This window comes from Pagrus major, chromosome 22 (assembly GCF_040436345.1).
Source record: "Pagrus major chromosome 22, Pma_NU_1.0".
NCBI classification, from domain to species: domain Eukaryota; kingdom Metazoa; phylum Chordata; class Actinopteri; order Spariformes; family Sparidae; genus Pagrus; species Pagrus major.
The window spans coordinates 3029897-3049492 of NC_133236.1; positions in this window are offsets into that span (position 1 = coordinate 3029897).

The window sequence follows — 19596 nt, forward strand, 5'->3', positions numbered from 1 at the left end:
TGGTGTGGCCAGAATCGGCAGTGATGAAGAGGTCATTGGTGATCTTGATGAGGGCAGTTTCTGTGCTTTGGCATGCCCTGAACCAGACTGAAGGGGTTCGTAGAGCTCATGGTTGGACATGTGCTGATGGAGTTGGGCAGCAACTGCTCTTTCCAGGATTTTGCTTAGGAAAGGAAGGTTGGAGATCGGCCGGTAGTTATGTAAGTCTTCTGGATCCAGACCTGGCTTCTTGAGGATGGGGGTGACTGAAGCCGTTTTGAAGATGGACGGTACCATGCCAGATTCTAGGGACGAGTTGATAATGTCCACCATAAGGGGGCCAAGGGCCAGTAGGCAAGACTTCACCAGAGTTGTTGGCATGGGGTCCAGAGAGCAGGTGGAGGCTTTGGCCTGGGAGACCAACTTAGCAACAGAAATAGAGTCCACAGTAGAGAGAGAGGAGAGAGAGCACTGGGGCAGGCAAACAGTGGGAGGATCAGCTATCTGTGTCAGAGGTGCATGTGGTAAGGGGGTGGCAGACACCAGGAGTTGCTGGTGAATGGTAGCCACCTTTTCTTGGAAGAAGTCCAGGAACTTGAAGCAGAGGTCAGGGGCACCAGAAAGGTGGGGGACATCGAGAGGGCTAAGGAGCAGGTTAATGGTGGAGAACAACATTCTGGGGTTATTTTGCTGGTCTCCAATGAGGGTGGTGTAGTAGTCTGTTTTGGCCTTGGAGAGAGCTTCTTTATAAGACCTCACGTGTTCTTTGTAGGCTTCATGGTGGACGGTGAGGCCAGATCTTTTATAGAGCCTCTCCAGGCGGTGACCAGTGGTCTTTAGGGTACGGAGTTCAATGGTGAACCAGGGGGCAGGATGGGTAAAGGAGACAGTCCAGGTTTTAAGAGGGGCAAGGGAGTCAAGACCCCAGGAGATAGCAGCATTATGGTGGGTCACCAGCCCATCCAGTGAGGTGTCAAGGGGATCAGAGGCCAGGTGGGTTGCCAGGATGTTGGTCAGGGCCAGTGTGTTCACTGTCTTGATGTTCCTATATGTGATGGTATGATTTATGCACTGTTTGGGCACAGGGACAGGAACAGTGAAGAGGATGGCATGGTGCTCTGAAACAGCGAGGTCAGGCACTGCAGATGGGAGGGAGCTGTGCCAGTGGAGCACACAAGATCCAACGTGTGGCCTTTGACATGGGTGGGACCTTTAACATGCTGTGTGATGTTGAAGCTGTCCAGGAGTGACAGGAATTCAGAGGCAAAGGGGCAGCTGGTGGAGTCCACATGGATGTTGAAATCACCAAGCAGGAGTGTAGATGCAGACATGGAGCAGATGGAGGTGAGAAGCTCAGACAGCTCAGACAGGAAGGTGGTGGAGGCTTTTGGAGGGCGGTAGATGAGGACAACCTGTAGCTGTCTATGCCCAGCCAGAGAGAAGGCTGCACACTCAAATGAGGTGAAATTCCGCACTGGAAGTTGTTTAACCAGCGGGGCTTCTGTATGTAAACATAGCGCTGAGTATTTGAAGATCATGCCAGCAGGCGGTGAATAATCCTGAGGTTGTGGTGGAGGGAGGACCAGTGGAGTAATGTTGGATAGCCCACAGAGTATTGAGTACACCGATTTGAAAGTTAGCGTTGCTAGGCTAAAAGCTGATCGGTGGGGCTAACAGCTGATCAGCGGACACCAGGGCTACAGAGAGCCTCATTGTGGAGAGCATTTTAACTTTTTCAACCGTTACTGCTACTGGTGGAAAATCGCCTGTACTTGGCATTGGGTTGGTTCCTCTGTGGGTTCCATTGCATCATTTTCATCTCTTCTCTGATCTGGTATGTGGAGAGGTTGAAATGGGTGTCTATCCCTGGATGCCAGTTCCAGGTGTAGACATTATCCTGGGGAATGGCTTGGCTGGGGTGAGGGTGTGGAAAGATGGTCCACCACTATTGTATGTGCGTTCACCCTTACAGAAATCTGATGAACCAGATGAGTGTGCTATACAGCATCCTGAAGTTTTTTTCTTCCTGTGCTGTGACACAGACAAGGAGTAAAGCTAAGTCAGAGCAGTATGAGGTGTCTGAACAGATCAAGCTTTCTCAGGCAGACATCTGAGAGCAAGGAGCTGGTTAAATTGTTTGCTGTCCCGTTGCCATCTCTGTCTAGTAAGGAGGGTATTAAAGAGCAAGCTACAGATCCCACGGTGAAACCCTTGTTTGAATTGGTCTGTCCAGAAAGGGAGCTCAAGTGTGTTCCTAGTGGCTACTTTCTTAATGATGGATTGCTGTTAAGGAAGTGGGCTCATGTAGTGAACGGTGTGCAGGTAGACAGTGTTGTTCAGGTTGTGGTGCCCTCAGAATTTAGAGACCTTGTGTTGAGCACATCACATGATGGCGTTGCGGTCATCTTGGGGTGAAGAAAACTTATGACAGAGTGCTCCGCTATTTCTTCTGGCCTCGTCTGAAAAGAGATGTAGCAATGTATCGTAAAACTTGCAACACCTGTCAATTGGCTGGAAAGTCCAACCAAAAGATTAAGCCAGCTCCACTGAATCCGATTCCAGTGGTGGAGAAGCCACTTGAATATCTACTGCTTGATTGTGTTGGTCCACTTCCAAAAAGTAAGGCTGGGAGTAAGTTTTTGTTGACAGTATTGTGTAAAAGTATTCGCTATCCTGCTGCTTTTCCCTTGCGCTCCATTATAACCAAGCCGTTACTGAAAGCATTGTCTTCCTTTTTGACTACCTTTGGTGTCCCAAAGGTGGGGCATTCTGACCAGGGGAGTAATTTTATGTCTCGCACTTTTTCCAAACTGGCAAAACGGCTAAAGATTAAATATCAGGTGTCCAGTGCATACCATTCCAGAGTCTCAGGAAGCCCTGGAGCATTTTCATCAGACATTGAAGTCTATGTTGTGTTCTTATTGTACTGAACTGTCTCAGGATTTGGGGAGGGCCTGCCATGGTTGTTGCTTGCGATACAGGAGGTGTCACAAGAGAGCACAGGTTTCAGTTGTAATGAACTGGTGTTTGGACACACAGTTCGGGGCCCACTAGCTGTGTTGGGTGATAAGTTGAAGAATGCTGAGCTGATTTCGCCGATGACTGCATAGTGCCTGTGCCACTGCTCACAAAAACACTCTTTGATCGCAAAGCCGAAACCTGTATATTTTAGCCAGGGGATCAAGTTTTGGGCTTTGTGTCCTATGATAGGTTCACCATTCCAAGCAAAGTCAGACAGGGACTATTTAGTATACACACCAGATAGAAGAAAGAAAGTGCAGTGGTGTCATGTAAACTTATTGAAGCCCTATCATTCGGTTCACTCTATTTCGGAGGTAAAAGGTTACACGCTTTCCACAGACAGTCTCTCAGTGGAGTCTGCAAGGTCACAATAGCCACAGTTGGAGTCAGTTTGATGTTCCATCTGAGCCTATTCTTACGGGGAGACTCAACAATTCTGAGTACCTGAACCTTCTAGGCAGTCAGTTGGGTTACCTGCCGGACACTCAGCGGGCGGATCTAGTGAAGTTGCTCAATTCTCATTTGTCTCTCTTCTGAGAGAGCCTTAGGCCAGTGTCTGTGTTGTCCCATTTCCCTCTTTCCTACCTGTGCTCCTCTTTTGCCAAATAAATATAGTAAGTTAAGTACTTAAGTCAAAAGTAAAGTTGCCTAGGAAATGTTGTAGAGTATCAAGTAGTAGAAAATGCAAATACCCTTAAGGATTGTTATAACGAGGAAGGACACTAACTATTCTTGGTGTAGTTAAAGATGTAGTAGTTTTCATATTCAGTATAGCTTTTTCTATTATTATTATTATTATTATTATTATTATTATTATTATTATTATTGTTATTATTATTATTATTATTACACCTTTATGCTGACAATGAATCATATACAGTAAGCTTAGTTGACTTATTCTACTTCATTTATATATTGTAGCTGTTGTTTTATGAACACTTACTTGTCACAGCAGTTGGTGTTATAGCTGTTGTACTGTTTAAATCTGTTGTAGCAGCAGGTGTTAAATCTGAAAAAATGACAATCCATAATTTCCTTAAAAAACAAACAAACATTGAACTAAAGATAAATTACTGTATTGTTGCTGCATGTCATTCCCCCTCTCTCTCAACCCATTTCCTGTCACTTCTCTGAACTGTCCTGTCAATAAAGCCATACAAAATCCAAAAAGAAAAAAGATTTGTAGTACTGATTTGTTACAGTACCTGCTGTTGTTGTGTTCACATCTGTTGTATCAACAGGTGTCGAATCTGAAAAAAAACAATGTTTGCAGTTGTAGTTAATTAGCAACTTAATTCCTGAAACTATTGTTAATTCACGTACAGATTTGTTTTAGCAAAGGGTGTTGAGTCTGCAAAGTTTCAATTCAGACATTATTTGACATTAAATGATAATCTGTTATTACCTTTACTATATGTGTTATGATACAAATGCATAACATTTACTCTAACGTCAACAGGTGACCTTAATTTAAAGCACTGACTGCCTACTTTCAATAATAAAATTGTGTAACAGTTTATCAGCACTTACTTGTTACAAAAGCTGTTGTCTCCAATGTTGTACTGTTCACTTGTGTTGTAGCAATATGTGTTGAATCTGAAAATAACATTTGTAAATGATCAAATATTACTTATAGTGTAAAGATTTCTCACTTTATATTCTTTTAAATATGCCCATCCCTAATTTCTCAAAAACTTACTGGTCAGGGCAGTCGTTGGTGTCGCTGTGGGTGTAGTGGTGCTGAGTGTTGAATCTAGAATGATAATATATACTTGATTTATTTAGCATGTGTGATGGCCTTAGGCCTTAAGCCAGTATCTGTGTTGTCCTGTTCCCTCTTTCCTGCCTGTGCTCCTCTTTTGCCAGATTATTCCTGATGGTCTGGTCCTGCCAACCTCATTGAGGCATTGGTATCACCTGTTTAGAGCCTTTATAAAGTGGGTGATTCCAAGAAGGCGCTCTCTCTCCCTCCCGGAAGGCTGGTGCCTTTTTTGGGCACTCCATTTTGGTTTTGTTTGAGTTGTGATTGTTCTGTCCTCAGGTTAAAAGGAAAGGAATGTTTGCATTGTTTCTTGCTATAAGTTTAATTCATGTATTATTCTGTTTATTGCAATGAAAAGAGACACAGGTAGTCAAAAGAAGAGCTTTTATTTTGACATGCGCTTTTTGTTTACTTCAGAACGATCCCATGAGCCTCCAGTCCGAAATTGCCAGAACGTCGCTAGCACGTTAGCTTCACGTTAATGTCTCAAGATATTTCTGATACTTCGCTACGGATCTTGTTCTCCCCACCTAAGGCGGCAATGTCTGTAAGTGTAATGATTCATTGTGTGTTTTATGTAAGACGGTGTTTGTGAGGCAAGCTCTTACGTATCTTTTGTATTCTGTTTATTACAGTTTTACTAGCTTTTCACCTGCTACATTGAGAAATAAAGGAGCAAGGCGCTCGCGTCCTGGCTCGTGAAAACGAGTTTGGCTTGCTGTTGAGTCTGTGTTCACGCACCTAGCTCACACACAGACAGGGACAGTACAGTGATTATGTTTAGTTAGCCTTAGTTCATGTTACATAGTTTAGGTTAGCACCCACAGTTTCATTGTGCTCCAAAGTGCACTATGCCCATACTATTATCTTAAACCAATCAATGATTATACAACATTAATCAAGCCCAAGTCACTCAGCACTGTAATGCTTTTTGGCTGCATGGGTTTTGCACAAAACCTTCATTTATAATTGTAAAAATTAAGAGCTTTATTCTACAGCACTTGTTACTATTGGTGTTGTTGTTATAACCATTGTCTTGTTTAGAATGTGTAGAATCTAAAAAGAACATTTTGATCTTTTTTAACATTTAGATGAACACTGACATTTCTTATTTATGAATATGTTATAACTTGTACCTAAAGTTGCACAAGTCAGTGTTGTTTTCATATAGCACAGCTTAAAAGGTAAGGTTACCTATAGGTCATTCAGATGTGTCCCATGCCATACTGGGTTTCAAACACGACATAGTTTTAAAATAAGGATTGGCTGTATTTTAATTTTATCTTTATATGATAAAAACTGCTTACTTACTATAGTGGTAATTTGGATGGTGTAGTGTTTAGATCTATGGCAGTATTCAGTACTAAATTTGAAATGGTCACTTGGGTAAAACTGAGGAACTTGACCTGTAATCTATCTGTTGAAAACTCTGGTGTTAAATGTCAAAGGAACCGTTCTCATTATTAATCATGCAAAGTTTAAATTTTTGTTGTTGCTGTGACAATAAATGGTAGCACAACAAGCAGTTACTTGTTAGAATTGTGAATGGTGTACACAGCATATACTGTATGTGTGTAATAGTGTTCAGTTCTAGTGTAGCAAAAGGTAATGAGTTGTCAGTCAAAATCAATTTTTTGGAATGACCATACACTATACATTCCACTATTTGCAATGCCATTCCATCCATGGTAGTTGATGAAAGCAGTATCGAATATGCCATTGTTATCTTTTACGAACTGTAAATGGTGTTTTAAATGGTATAGTTGTACCTTGTAGTGACAAGGAGTGATTGGTTTTACAAAATCTTAAATAGTAACTGAAAAAGTCACTATTTAATGTCAAATATAACAATCAATACATACCAGTTATGACAGTGGGCACTGTTGTCAGGAGTGTGCTGATCTGCGTTGTTACAACTGTTGTGGTATCTGTGATTTTAAAATTACAATGAATACCAAGAAAACATTACACCAAGAACAACTGCAAAACGTGTATATTTTAACCATCATTGCTTGGATAACATATCAGAAGCTCAATAAATCATAGTGACAGGTTGGGTAAAGAGGTCGAAAGAGTTTTGGGGCAACAGCCAAAGTCTTTGTGATTTATACACTTTGTGTGACAAAAAATAAATACTTAACAGTTACTAGAGTTCTAAAAAATAGATTGGTATTTACCGTTTGTAGAAGTTGGTGATGGGCATATTATTATATCTATTTGAAAGAGAGAGAGAGAGTAATTTGATAATATTTGAAAATAACAGGAAGTGTGCATATCTTAAACGCAGCTAAGGACTGAAAGTAATTCAAAAGAGGGTCTAAGCTCCTACCTGACAGTGGCTGGCAATAAACCCCAACTGGAGGAAATGCATTGATACATCTACAAGTACTATCAATTTTATCATCACATTTGCCAAGAGTCGAGCACATATGACATGGCCAATGATACTGTTCTTCACATCTGCATTGGAATGTTGTACCATTTGCATAACAAACTACAGAGAAATCAAACAGACACATTAGCACATAAAATGTATGATTGTTGACATAATTTGAAATATTTTTTAGCTCATGGTAATTCATTCTGTTGATGTGTACTGTTCTTACCTGTTGAAATGTTGACATCAGAGATTTGTATGTGGTTGTTGATGCTGATGGGGTAACTGATGTTGCTCAGAATGGTCCGCAGTTGATTTATTTCCATAACATCTGAGATGTTCAACTCAACAGAAATCAGGTATTCATAAATAATTGGAGGAGCTGTAGAGAAATTTTAAAATAAATATGTTTAGTCTTAAGTATGTATGTTGCTTAGGGGTTTGACAATACACTCAGCTCACGAGACGAGACAATACAGGATATTGGGTTTACGATAACAAGATGAGATGATATCTTAATACTATTTTTAAGAAAACAAATTGCAAAACAATGCAGGTCCATTTTCAAATGTTTTAACAAGTAATCATCTAATCATCTTGTATTGAATGTCACTTCAGTTCTACTTTCTGACTGAGCATGAATTATCATATTCAGTCAAAGACACAAACAATATGTTAGCAGTGTAAAAGGTTTTGCCAAAAACTCAACTTACTGGCTTCTCTCCTGTATGATTTCTCATGAGTCTCTTCAGACCTTATAACTGTGCATAAACTATGTGTGAGCTTCTAACTTCTAACTCTTAGAAGAGTTAGAACTCTTTGAACTCTTTTCCAAAAATTTAAAGTAAAAAATAAAAACAGTATATATAACAAAAATAAATAATAAATAGTTCTTATTTCTTTCTTTTTTTTTTTTTTACGTGCAAACCATAATCAAAGTTGTAGTTTCTCAATACTTAAGGTGCAAACAGATACTGACCAATTTTCTATTCAAGCATGATACAGAGCTGAGAGCTCTCTTCAACTACACTGCCCAACCTAAGATATGGTCATGATCTCATGATCTATGGTCATGAGAGAGCTGTGGTGGTTCTCTAGGGGTCTTTGCATAGTGCTCATGTTAGCCGCTGTGTACGCCACTATTTTCCTACAGTGCTTACATATTGTTTGTGTCTTGTCTGTCACTCTGTCAACATTTATTGTTTCCACCGGGTATCGAAAATACTTCCACACAAACAATTTTCAAGTGGTGGGGTCATCTTCTATGGTAATATCGAGTTCAATGTCAGACTTGTCTGGCGTCTGTTATATGCTGATATCACGAGCCAGCTTTCACTTCGACGAGAAATATTGTCACGTTTTGATATCACATCCCTAATGTTAGTGTTGTTTATTAATTTAGCACTAACTTAGTCTCAGTCTTACTTGTTGATGGAGCGTGTGTTGTAACAGGACAAACTATAAAGTCTGTTGGGAGGAAAAGAGAGACAAGTACAGTAGCTGCTGAAAGAGAACACAGTTCGACACTGATATTTCTTAGAAAAGGGACCTTGTGTATTTTTATGTCTAGTACAAAACAGCTTACTGAGCTGATCAGTAGACTGGCAGTATTGTCCATCAGGAGGAATGACATTGATGCATCCACATGTGTCATCAGTGATGTTGTCACAGGATCCATACAGGAAACACTGATCACATGACCACCGATACTGATCCTCACATCTGCACTGGAAACCACCACTGCTCGGAGAGCAAACTGGAGACGAAAACACATTAAGAATTTAATCTATGAGAAAACTTAATGTTTATTATCTAAGCTAAATGTTACACATGAGGCGGCTGTATCAGGAGATACAGCGTGTCGTCCAGTAATTAGAAGGTCGCTGGTTTGAATCCCTGGCTCCCGCGGCTGCATGTCAACATGTCCTTGAGCAAGATACTGAACCCCAAATTGCTCGGTTGAGCAGTTGGTACCTTGCATGGCAGCCTCTGCCATCAGTGTATGAATGTGTGTTTGAATGGGTGAATGTGACAAGTGCTGTAAATTAATTTGAGCAGTCAGTATATATGCAAGTCCATTTACATGATGGGTGGAGCTGAATAATTCATGTGTTTTTCTAACTTTGACATATTGATCATTGAAAGGTAATTTGTATAATAAGATAGAATTGACCTGCATGAACAAAGTAATTTAAAGTTATGAGTACTACCTGTTGAAATGTTGACATCAGAGACTTGCATGTGGTTGTTGATGCTGATGGGGTAACTGATGTTGCTCAGAATGGTTCTCAGCTTATTTATTACTGTAACATCTGAGATGTTCAACTCAACAGAAATGATATATTCATAAACCACTGGAGGAGCTGTAGGGACATAAATCAAAAGAAAGATAAATTACAAAAAAATAAATACTCTAGCTAAAGTTGGTGTATAACATGTAGACAGTATTGCATTTATCTTCTAATATCTTCTAGCTGTGTCTTTTCAGTCTAGTCTTGCCAGTCTTACTTGTTGTTGAAGGAGTTGCTGTTGTAAGAGGACAAGCTGTAAATTCTGTAAGCAGGAAGAGAGAGAGGAGCTGCTGAATGAATACAAATATAGAGAGTGAGCATTGTAAGATAATTAGCACTGTGCTTAACAGCTACACACTTCTAGTAGCCTGGAAACAAATGGTTTTACATTTTTCTGGATATGACATTTAAAACAGTGGGTTCATCTGACATTTGAGGAAAATATATTTAAAATTTAACCATGCATTTTTAACAACAGATGGCATTGTTTCCAAATGTTTCTTTCTGGCTGAATCCAGCTCCTGCTTTTGACAACTCAAACACCAGGAAAGATGATGAGAGACACATTAATCGTCTTGAAATTCAAAAAAGTGCCTCAAGAGTAGAAAGCTGTGCAGGATTCCAAGGCTTCAGTGATTTATTATGCAAATTTTTCGATCAGGTTATCAGAGTGGCTGAGTCATCAAATAACTGCCAAGCAGGCCAAAAAATAGCACTGCAGAAGATTGTGAGGCCAAAGAGACTGTCTGAAACAATGCAGGAAAACTTTCCATGACACAAAATTCAACCACTTGCACTATGACATGAGAATGAGGAGAATGGTTCTTAGTTGAGCCTGTTTTTCTCCTTAAAGCTTTGGGAAGTATGTATCAGAATTCAACAAGGTTGATTCTCTTAAGAAGACAATTTCACGTTTCCTGTTATTTATTTAAATACCTCAAATTTGGTTGAGAAATGTCCTTTTTATATTTTCATGAACTCATTTTTTTTTCATTGACGTTTTCAAAAGTGAACTATGCATGGAATATCTCCTTACCTTGATTATATGTCTAATTCTTTGTGTTTCATCTTCGTTTTTGTTATAAAACATGCATACATGTTGACAAAGGGGTCCCTACAATAAGGCTCCTCACATATTGGCTTCAATAATAACCACAAACCAACGTACTGTGCTGATCAGTAGACTGGCAGTATTGTTCATCAGGAGGAATAGCATTGATGCATCCACATGTGTCATCAGTGATGTTGTCACAGGATCCATACAGGAAACACTGATCACATGACCACCGATACTGATCCTCACATCTGCACTGGAAACCACCACTGCTCGGAGAGCAAACTGGAGACGAAAACACATTAAGAATTTAATCTATGAGAAAACTTAATGTTTATTATCTAAGCTTAAAGTTACACATGAGGCGGCTGTAGCTCAGGAGATACAGCGCGTCGTCCAGTAATTGGAAGGTCGCTGGTTTGAATCCCCGGCTCCCGCGGCTGTATGTCAACGTGTCCTAGAGCAAGATACTGAACCCCAAATTGCTCGGTTGAGCAGTTGGTACCTTGCATGGCAGCCTCTGCCATCAGTGTATGACTGTGTGTTTGAATGGGTGAATGTGACAAGTGCTGTAAATTAATTTGAGCAGTCAGTATACTGAAAAACAGCTATAGAAATGCAAGTCCATTTACATGATGGGTGGAGCTGAATAATTCATGCGTTTTTCTAACTTTGACATATTGATCATTGACAGGTAATTTGTATAATAAGATAGAATTGACCTGCATGAACAAAGTAATTTAAAGTTATGAGTACTACCTGTTGAAATGTTGACATCAGAGATTTGTATGTGGTTGTTGATGCTGATGGGGTAACTGATGTTGCTCAGAATGGTTCTCAGCTTATTTATTACTGTAACATCTGAGATGTTCAACTCAACAGAAATGATGTATTCATAAACCACTGGAGGAGCTGTAGGGACATAAATCAAAAGAAAGATAAATTACAAAAAAATAAATACTCTAGCTAAAGTTGGTGTATAACATGTAGACTGTATTGCATTTATCTTCTAATATCTTCTAGCTGTGTCTTTTCAGTCTAGTCTTGCCAGTCTTACTTGTTGTTGAAGGAGTTGCTGTTGTAAGAGGACAAGCTGTAAATTCTGTAAGCAGGAAGAGAGAGAGGAGCTGCTGAATGAATACAAATATAGAGAGTGAGCATTGTAAGATAATTAGCACTGTGCTTAACAGCTACACACGTCTAGTAGCCTGGAAACAAATGGTTTTACATTTTTCTGGATATGACATTTAAAACAGTGGGTTCATCTGACATTTGAGGAAAATATATTTAAAATTTAACCATGCATTTTTAACAACAGATGGCATTGTTTCCAAATGTTTCTTTCTGGCTGAATCCAGCTCCTGCTTTTGACAACTCAAACACCAGGAAAGATGATGAGAGACACATTAATCGTCTTGAAATTCAAAAAAGTGCCTCAAGAGTAGAAAGTTGTGCAGGATTCCAAGGCTTCAGTGATTTATTATGCAACTTTTTCAATCAGGTTATCAGAGTGGCTGAGTCATCAAATAACTGCCAAGCAGGCCAAAAAATAGCGCTGCAGAAGATTGTGAGGCCAAAGAGACTGTCTGAAACAATGCAGGAAAACTTTCCATGACACAAAATTCAACCACTTGCACTATGACATGAGAATGAGAAGAATGGTTCTTAGTTGAGCCTGTTTTTCTCCTTAAAGCTTTGGGAAGTATGTATCAGAATTCAACAAGGTTGATTCTCTTAAGAAGACAATTCTAGTTTCCTGTTATTTATTTAAATACCTCAAATTTGGTTGAGAAATGTCCTTTTTATATTTTCATGAACTCATTTTTTTTCATTGACGTTTTCAAAAGTGAACTATGCATGGAATATCTCTTTACCTTGATTATATGTCTAATTCTTTGTGTTTCATCTTCGTTTTTGTTATAAAACATGCATACATGTTGACAAAGGGGTCCCTACAATAAGGCTCCTCACATATTGGCTTCAATAATAACTACAAACCAACGTACTGTGCTGATCAGTAGACTGGCAGTATTGTTCATCAGGAGGAATGGCATTGATGCATCCACATGTGTCATCAATGATGTTGTCACAGGATCCATACAGGAAACACTGATCACATGACCACCGATACTGATCCTCACATCTGCACTGGAAACCACCACTGCTCGGAGAGCAAACTGGAGACAAAAACATATGAAGAATTGCACCTATGAAGACATTTCATGTCTATTATCTAAGCTATGTGTAAGTTACACATGATGTGTAGAGCTGAGTGGAACTTTGACATATTGATTATTGGCAGTTGTTTTGAATAAGAAGCCAAAATTGCCCCATGCCCCTTTTGCTATTTTCTTTAGCCATCAAGCCACTCGCAGAGCCAATAAGGTGCGCAGATGATATAACTGGGGTCAGTCTCCTTGGTGATATTCATAAACTGGCACTCTATGCTGATGATGTTCTGTTTCTGACTCGACCTGAAACTTCTATCCCTGCCCTTATCTCGATTATAGAGCTATTTGGAAATTTCTAAGGTTATAAAATTAATTTTGATAAATCTGAAGCTTTGCCTCTGGGTGACTTCGGGGAAAAAAGTGCCTTGCCCAACTTCCCTTTGGGCATCAAAGTCTCTGCAAATTTAAATAACCTGTATAAGCTTAATTTTGCCCCCATTTTATCCTCGATTAAAAGTGATCTGCTCAGGTGGTTTGACCTCCCCCTCTCTTGGACGGGCAGAATAAGTCTAATCAAAATGAATGTTCTCCCAAGAATTCTCTACCTAATGCAAATTTTCCCTTTGAGGATAAATAAGTCTGTATTTTCTGATATTGATAAAGCTATCTCTAAATTTGTCTGGCATGGGAAAAAAGCATGTCTCAGTCTTAAAGTACTGCAACTGCCCAGAGAGAGGGGTAGTCTTTCAATGCCTGACTTAATGTTGTATAATTGGGCATTTCACATGCGAATAGTGCTAAGGTGGCTTAGACATTTTCTAGATTCTAGACAGGAACCCCAAATTGATGCCTGGCACTGCCCTTCCTTGTCTCTACTTAGCCTTGTTGCCATTGAGTCATCCTTGCTCCCGATCGAGGTCAAGAACAGCCCAATTATGTTGAACACAATCAGAACATGGGAGAGGATTGTAAAGCGTTCCAAAGTCAAAGGTCCCACTCCAGCCCTTCACCCCATTCTACAGAACAGGGTTTTTCCCCTAGTTCTGGGTACAAACATATTTCAGTGCTGGTACGATCATGGTATTAGAATTGTTGGCGATCTATTCGAGGATGATAAATTGTTATCTTTTGAACAGCTCAGAGCCAAATTTGGTGTACCATCCCAACATTTCTATGGCTATCTTCAGGTCAGACACTTCATTAAAAGTCAGGTCTCCCTGAAGCCCAGCCGATAGCCTCAGATATCGACTCAATTTTATTACAGTGCCGCCAAAATAGGAAAATTATTTCCCACTTCGATGGAAAACTACAGTCCCTCATTTCATGTAATACTGACAAAACTAAAGGTCAATGGAACAAGGACTTGGCAACTGAATTTGGAGAGGAAGCATGGTCCAATGCAGTGAAATCAGTAGGCAAAACTTTTTTGTGCAACAGGCTAACAGAGAGTCAATACAGGATCCTTCATAGATTACAACATACACCCCAATCTCTCAATATTTTCTATCCTGACATCTCTCCCCTCGGTGCTCAGTGCAAGCAGGAAGTTGGGTCTTATATACATTGTATCTGGCGCTGCCCTTTGATATTGAAATTTTGGGGAAAAGTCTCATAGGAAATTAACTCAATTTGTGGTAAGAACATACAAATAAATCCTGGTTTGTTTCTGTTAGGTCTCTCAGAAGAGGGACTTTCTCTATCAAGCCTCCAGCAAAAACTCCTATATAAGCTTCTTTTGTAGCTAGGAGATGTATACTTTTTCAGTGGATCAAACCTAGACCTCCAACTGTTAATTAGTGGTATGGAGAAATATTCAAAGTTCTACCAATGGAGCGCCTGAGTTCAGTTTTAAAGGGGAATGGAATGTATTTTGAGAAGCTGTGGGCACCCTTTCTGGATCGTTTACCAGGCGGTGCAATAGATTTAGTCCGCAGGGGGTGCTGCAACGTTGACTGGTGTCCCTCCTACTCCTCTCTACTTGCATAACGCTGTTTCCTAGGTATTGTTTTTGTATCATTGCCATAGTTGCCCATTCACTGATTCGCATGTGATTTGTAAACTGTGAACATTGTAAGAACTGCCCATGTAAGGTCTTGTACAGTGTTGCAATAATTGTGTTTTTTTTTTCTTCCTTACCTTCTATTATGTTATTCTGTATGGTATATGTGTTTTGCTCATACCAACCAACACTGCTGTCATGTATGTTCTGTGTTTTGTGTTTGATTTAAAAATTCAATATATATTAAAAAAAAAGAAGCCAAAATTGACCTGCATGAACAGTTAAATTAGATGTGATCTTTTAAAGTTATGAGTCCTACCTGTTGAAATGTTGATGTCAGAGATTTGTATGTGGTTGTTGATGCTGATGGGGTAACTGATGTTTCTCAGCTGATTTATTACATAAACATCTGAGATGTTCAACTCAACAGAAAGGATGTATTCATAAACCACTGGAGGTGCTTTAGGGAGAAAAAAAGAAAGGAAAATACCTAAACTCAATTTGATCATCATCATGTCAAGAGATAAGTGGAGAAGAAATCAAATTATCATAGGTCATAGGTCAACAAAATTCTTGTTTATGTGTTTTCTTTTTGTATGAACACTGGCAGCGTCTTTTCAGCTTTACCTGTTGATGGTGAAGTTGTTATCAGAGGACACACCGAAAAGTCTTGACGGAAACAAAGGGAAAAATAAGAGAAATCATAATCACTCAGAAAATGTTTAAAAAACATGAATTTGGGCATTAAAACTGGGATCAGTGTGTGTGTGACCATAGTACTCACTTTGATGTTGGACTGACTGACAATACTGTCTGTCTGTGGGAAAAGCCTTAATGCAGCCACATGTGTTATTCATGTCACCATCACATGTCCCATAGGTGGCACACTTGTTACAAGGCCAAAGGTAGTGATCCTCACAGCGGCACTGTAACTCAGTGCCATCTTGGCTACAAACTTTAAAAAAACAATAACACATATTCTCTTATAAAAAGGTAAAAAGATTACAATGAATTATACCCACTGAAGGCTAAACTATTTGTTTTTACCTGTAGTTATATCAGTATCTGAGATGTTTACTTGAGGGCTGATTTGGACAGGGAAAATGATGTTTTTCAGCGTGTTTTTCAGTTGATCTGCGTCTGTAGTGTTCACCTCAATGAAAATCTGGTATTCATAAACAACTGGAGGAACTGCTGACAAAGAGTGTAATTAGATATATTTTTGTTGACACCTGAAACTACTCCAACACATTCACAATTATACTAATTTTAATAATGCAGCTTTCCTATGCTTATGACACATTCATTTACAATATATATATAACCAAATGTATGATGGGTATATGGAAAAAACAATAAAAAATTGTTAAACAAAAAAAAAGTGCATCGTCTATCATTAATTTTTCTAATATTTATATATTACTGGGCCAACTATTAGATTCTTACCTGTAAATATGATGTCAATTTGTGTGATGTTGATTGTGCTGTTAACTCTAACAGGTACATTGATTTTCTCCACAGCATTCCTTAATTCCTCTATCAGTGCAACATCACTGAGGATGATTTCAACTTCAAGTATGTATTCATACTGGTCAGCTTCTAGTACACAAAAAAACAAGAAAGAAGCAATTTATTACAATACATTAATGTACCTTTTCCCATAAAGAATGAAAACAGCAAGACACTATTGAAATATTAAATAACATTGTTAGAATAATCTTTTAATAAGTCTTGATCACCTTTCTTTGGCTTGCAGTATTGTCGATCTGATGGGATACTGTTGATACACCCACATGTTTCATCAATGATCTCATCACAGGCTCCATATGTAATACAGTTTCTATATGACCAAACATACTGATCCTCACATCTGCACTGGAAGTCAGTTCCATTTAGATAACACACTTAAAAACACATAAGAACAAAGACACACAAGAGAGACAGTAAATATTGATTAAAGGTGTTGAAAAATGTGTTCCGTAGTTTAATACATCCACAGATTATTAGATATTTAATTCAGCTTGGTTGAGTTAAATGAAACACAATTATTAAATCAGTCATTGCCAAGGCAACTGTGTTTGGTCTCGGCAGTCTCTGGAAAGAGCAGGGTATATTGAATTGGTATTGTTCCTTGTTGAACTTTAACTTGTGTGTGTGTGTGTGCACAGGACTTGCCAAAAGACTTTGTGCCAAAACCAACAAAAATGGTGTGGATGTCCAGGTGGTCACAGCCTACACTGTGATTTTGTGAACTGAATTGTGCACACCTTGTGCTAATAGTGGATGTGCTCAACTAGCATGACTTAAAATGAGTTCAACAATAGCTTCCACTGAACCAGGGGTGAACAGTAACTAAATAGATTTAGACGCACTGTACCTAAGCACTTATTTGAGATGTTTGCTGCTTTCTTTCAAAATGTGTGCTTGAACTCAAAAATCACATGCTTGTGCTCACACATGTTCTTCTTGCACACAAAAATTTCGCTCGCATTCAAATATGTCCTGTGCTCGCTCAGATCTAAAGTCTGCGCGCTCAAATCTAATGTGCACACACTCAGAACAAGCACCTCCTCTCCAGTTGAGGAGTCTGCTCAGACTCAAGGCTGTCCCTCCCTGCGCTCAAAATATTGTGTTTCACCAGCCAATAGGGGACAGCTAGAGTGTGGACCAATCAAATGACGGATGCCGCCTTGGATGCGTACCTTCGCACTTTTTTTGAGTGCTCCGCAGGGGCGGGCATATGGTCTGTTTGTAAAACTGCTTCTCTCAAAATACACCAATTTACTATATTAGCCAACTATTTGAATCATCACCTATTTAAGACGCAAGCATTTGTATGTATAATTAATCTTAATGTAGCAGTATGAAGTTGTGTGGTGGATTTCAGCTGTGTGGTTCTTCCCAGCCAATGGCTGTGAGAGAGCACCTTATAAAAGGCAGGCAGAAGGCACCTGGTTGTCCTCTTGCCTGACGGATCCTGGGTCACGTCACTTCCTGACGCCCTCCACTTCCGCATTCATTTGGAGGCTGGCGGCGGCGACTGCAGTCTGTTATCATGCTGTCCATCCAGTTGTTTATTCTGGTTATTTTATTTCAGAGGCTCGCTTGGGTGTTGCTGCTGGCTGCACGCTGCTCACCGCTAGCTACAGGCTGCTCGCTGCTTGCTGCGCAGCGCTCGCTGTGTGCTGCTCGCTGTCCACTGTTGGTCACCCTCAGGTAGCTGAGCGTTTGGCTCCGCGCCGTGCCGATCGGGATTGCCTGACCGGTATGTAGCACAATGACCTTAGCTTCCTCCTCCAGCCATCAGTAAGTTGCTAATATTTGTTGTTTTATTGTAGGGTAAAGATACCTGCTTAGCAGCAACCACTAACCCGTCTGCAGGAAATCACTGCTGCTTTGCTTTGCTTTGGCTCGACTGTTGCTTCGCATTGCTGCTGCTTGGCTTCACTTTGCTTCACCTCCTTGTTATTACGGCGCTGCCCACTGCTCGCCTACAGACTGTTATTTGTAAGCTATTCCAGCACTGTCTGCCTGGCTCCCGGCTGCTCACTATAGCTGGCTAAGCGCTAGCCCGGCTCCTTTGTCCAGGTCGTGTTACGGTTTATTTTGGGACCTGCCGCATCTTAATGTGTGTGTGTGTGTTATTTTATTTTCTGTATGATTAGTTGCTCTTTATGGCATTTTCTTTGTTTCTTTTGTAACCATTGCTTTCACTGCAACCTGTAATTTTGACTCTTATGTTGGCTTTATGGTTATTTTGGTTGCAGGTAAATTTCATTTGTGCTAATGTAGATTATGTTAATTCTATTTGATTTGCTATTGTGTTATTAGAGATCTTGTATAGTTAATTTCTTGATTTCTTATGCGTGTTTTGTGATGAGTTGTATCTAATTTCTTTTGTTTCTCACTTGCTGTCCCCCCCCCCTTCAGGTGCTGAGTCTAGGGTGGCGGATTGGTGTCCTGGTGGCGGTGTCCCTCCTTGTGTTAGCACTTTTTTTGGGTTGATTTTGTTTCACTTTCATTTACTTCACGTGTGGTGTTCCTAGGATCCCCCTTTGTTTTGGACCCATCTGCCCAGTAAGTCTCAGCCCTGATGGGCTCCCCTTTTTGCCCCAGTGAGTGACTTTTTAACATTGGAGTTTTAAAAATTTTGAATTATAATTAATATTTGTTTTGTAACCAGAAATGCTGTCTGTCTCAATTGTAAAACGGACCTGAGTGCCTTCTTTGGTTTAAAAAACGGTCCCTGGGTGAAACCCCCAGGGTGGCGTTGTTTGGCGTGAAAATTCATTCTTAATCAAAGTGCTGCCCAAAGTACAACCCTCGTGACGCCACAATCTGGCGTTGTCGGCAGGATTTGCAATTTGAGAGCAGAGACGCATGTTCTGTTTTTTTTTTGTTTCTTTTTCTTTTCTCTTTTCCCTCCTTTGAATGGGAAAACCTGTGGCAGTGTTACTATTAAGTGTCAGTGTCTGACCTGTGTTTTTTCTTTCCGAAGCAAAGCAGCAGTTGGTTTCTGATCCTGGTCCTGTGAAGAGCCCTCCCGCCTTCCCTTTTCCCTGGTCTCATATTCACGGTAGGAAAGCCTTAGCTGGTACAGTTTTAGTAATGGAGGCAGAATTGCAGGAGCTTAGGGACGTAGTTGCTCAGCTAAGAGCAGATAACAAGAGGCTGAGACAGGAACAGGTTGCGGCCGTGCCTGGCCCTAGTACAGCGCCCTCAATTTCTCTTACAGCTGCTGCTTGTTCTACCACCAGTGCTCCTTTAACGGAGCGACTGATTTTTGTGCCCCGAGACAGAAAATGTCCCACATTTAGGGGAAAGTCAGGGATAGGGTTAACTGAGTGGCTGGAGGAGGTGCAAGCCTGTATAAGAGCACGCCACCTGTCTGCATCCGATCAGGCTTTCTTCTTATTTGACCACCTAGAGGGGGAGGCACGTG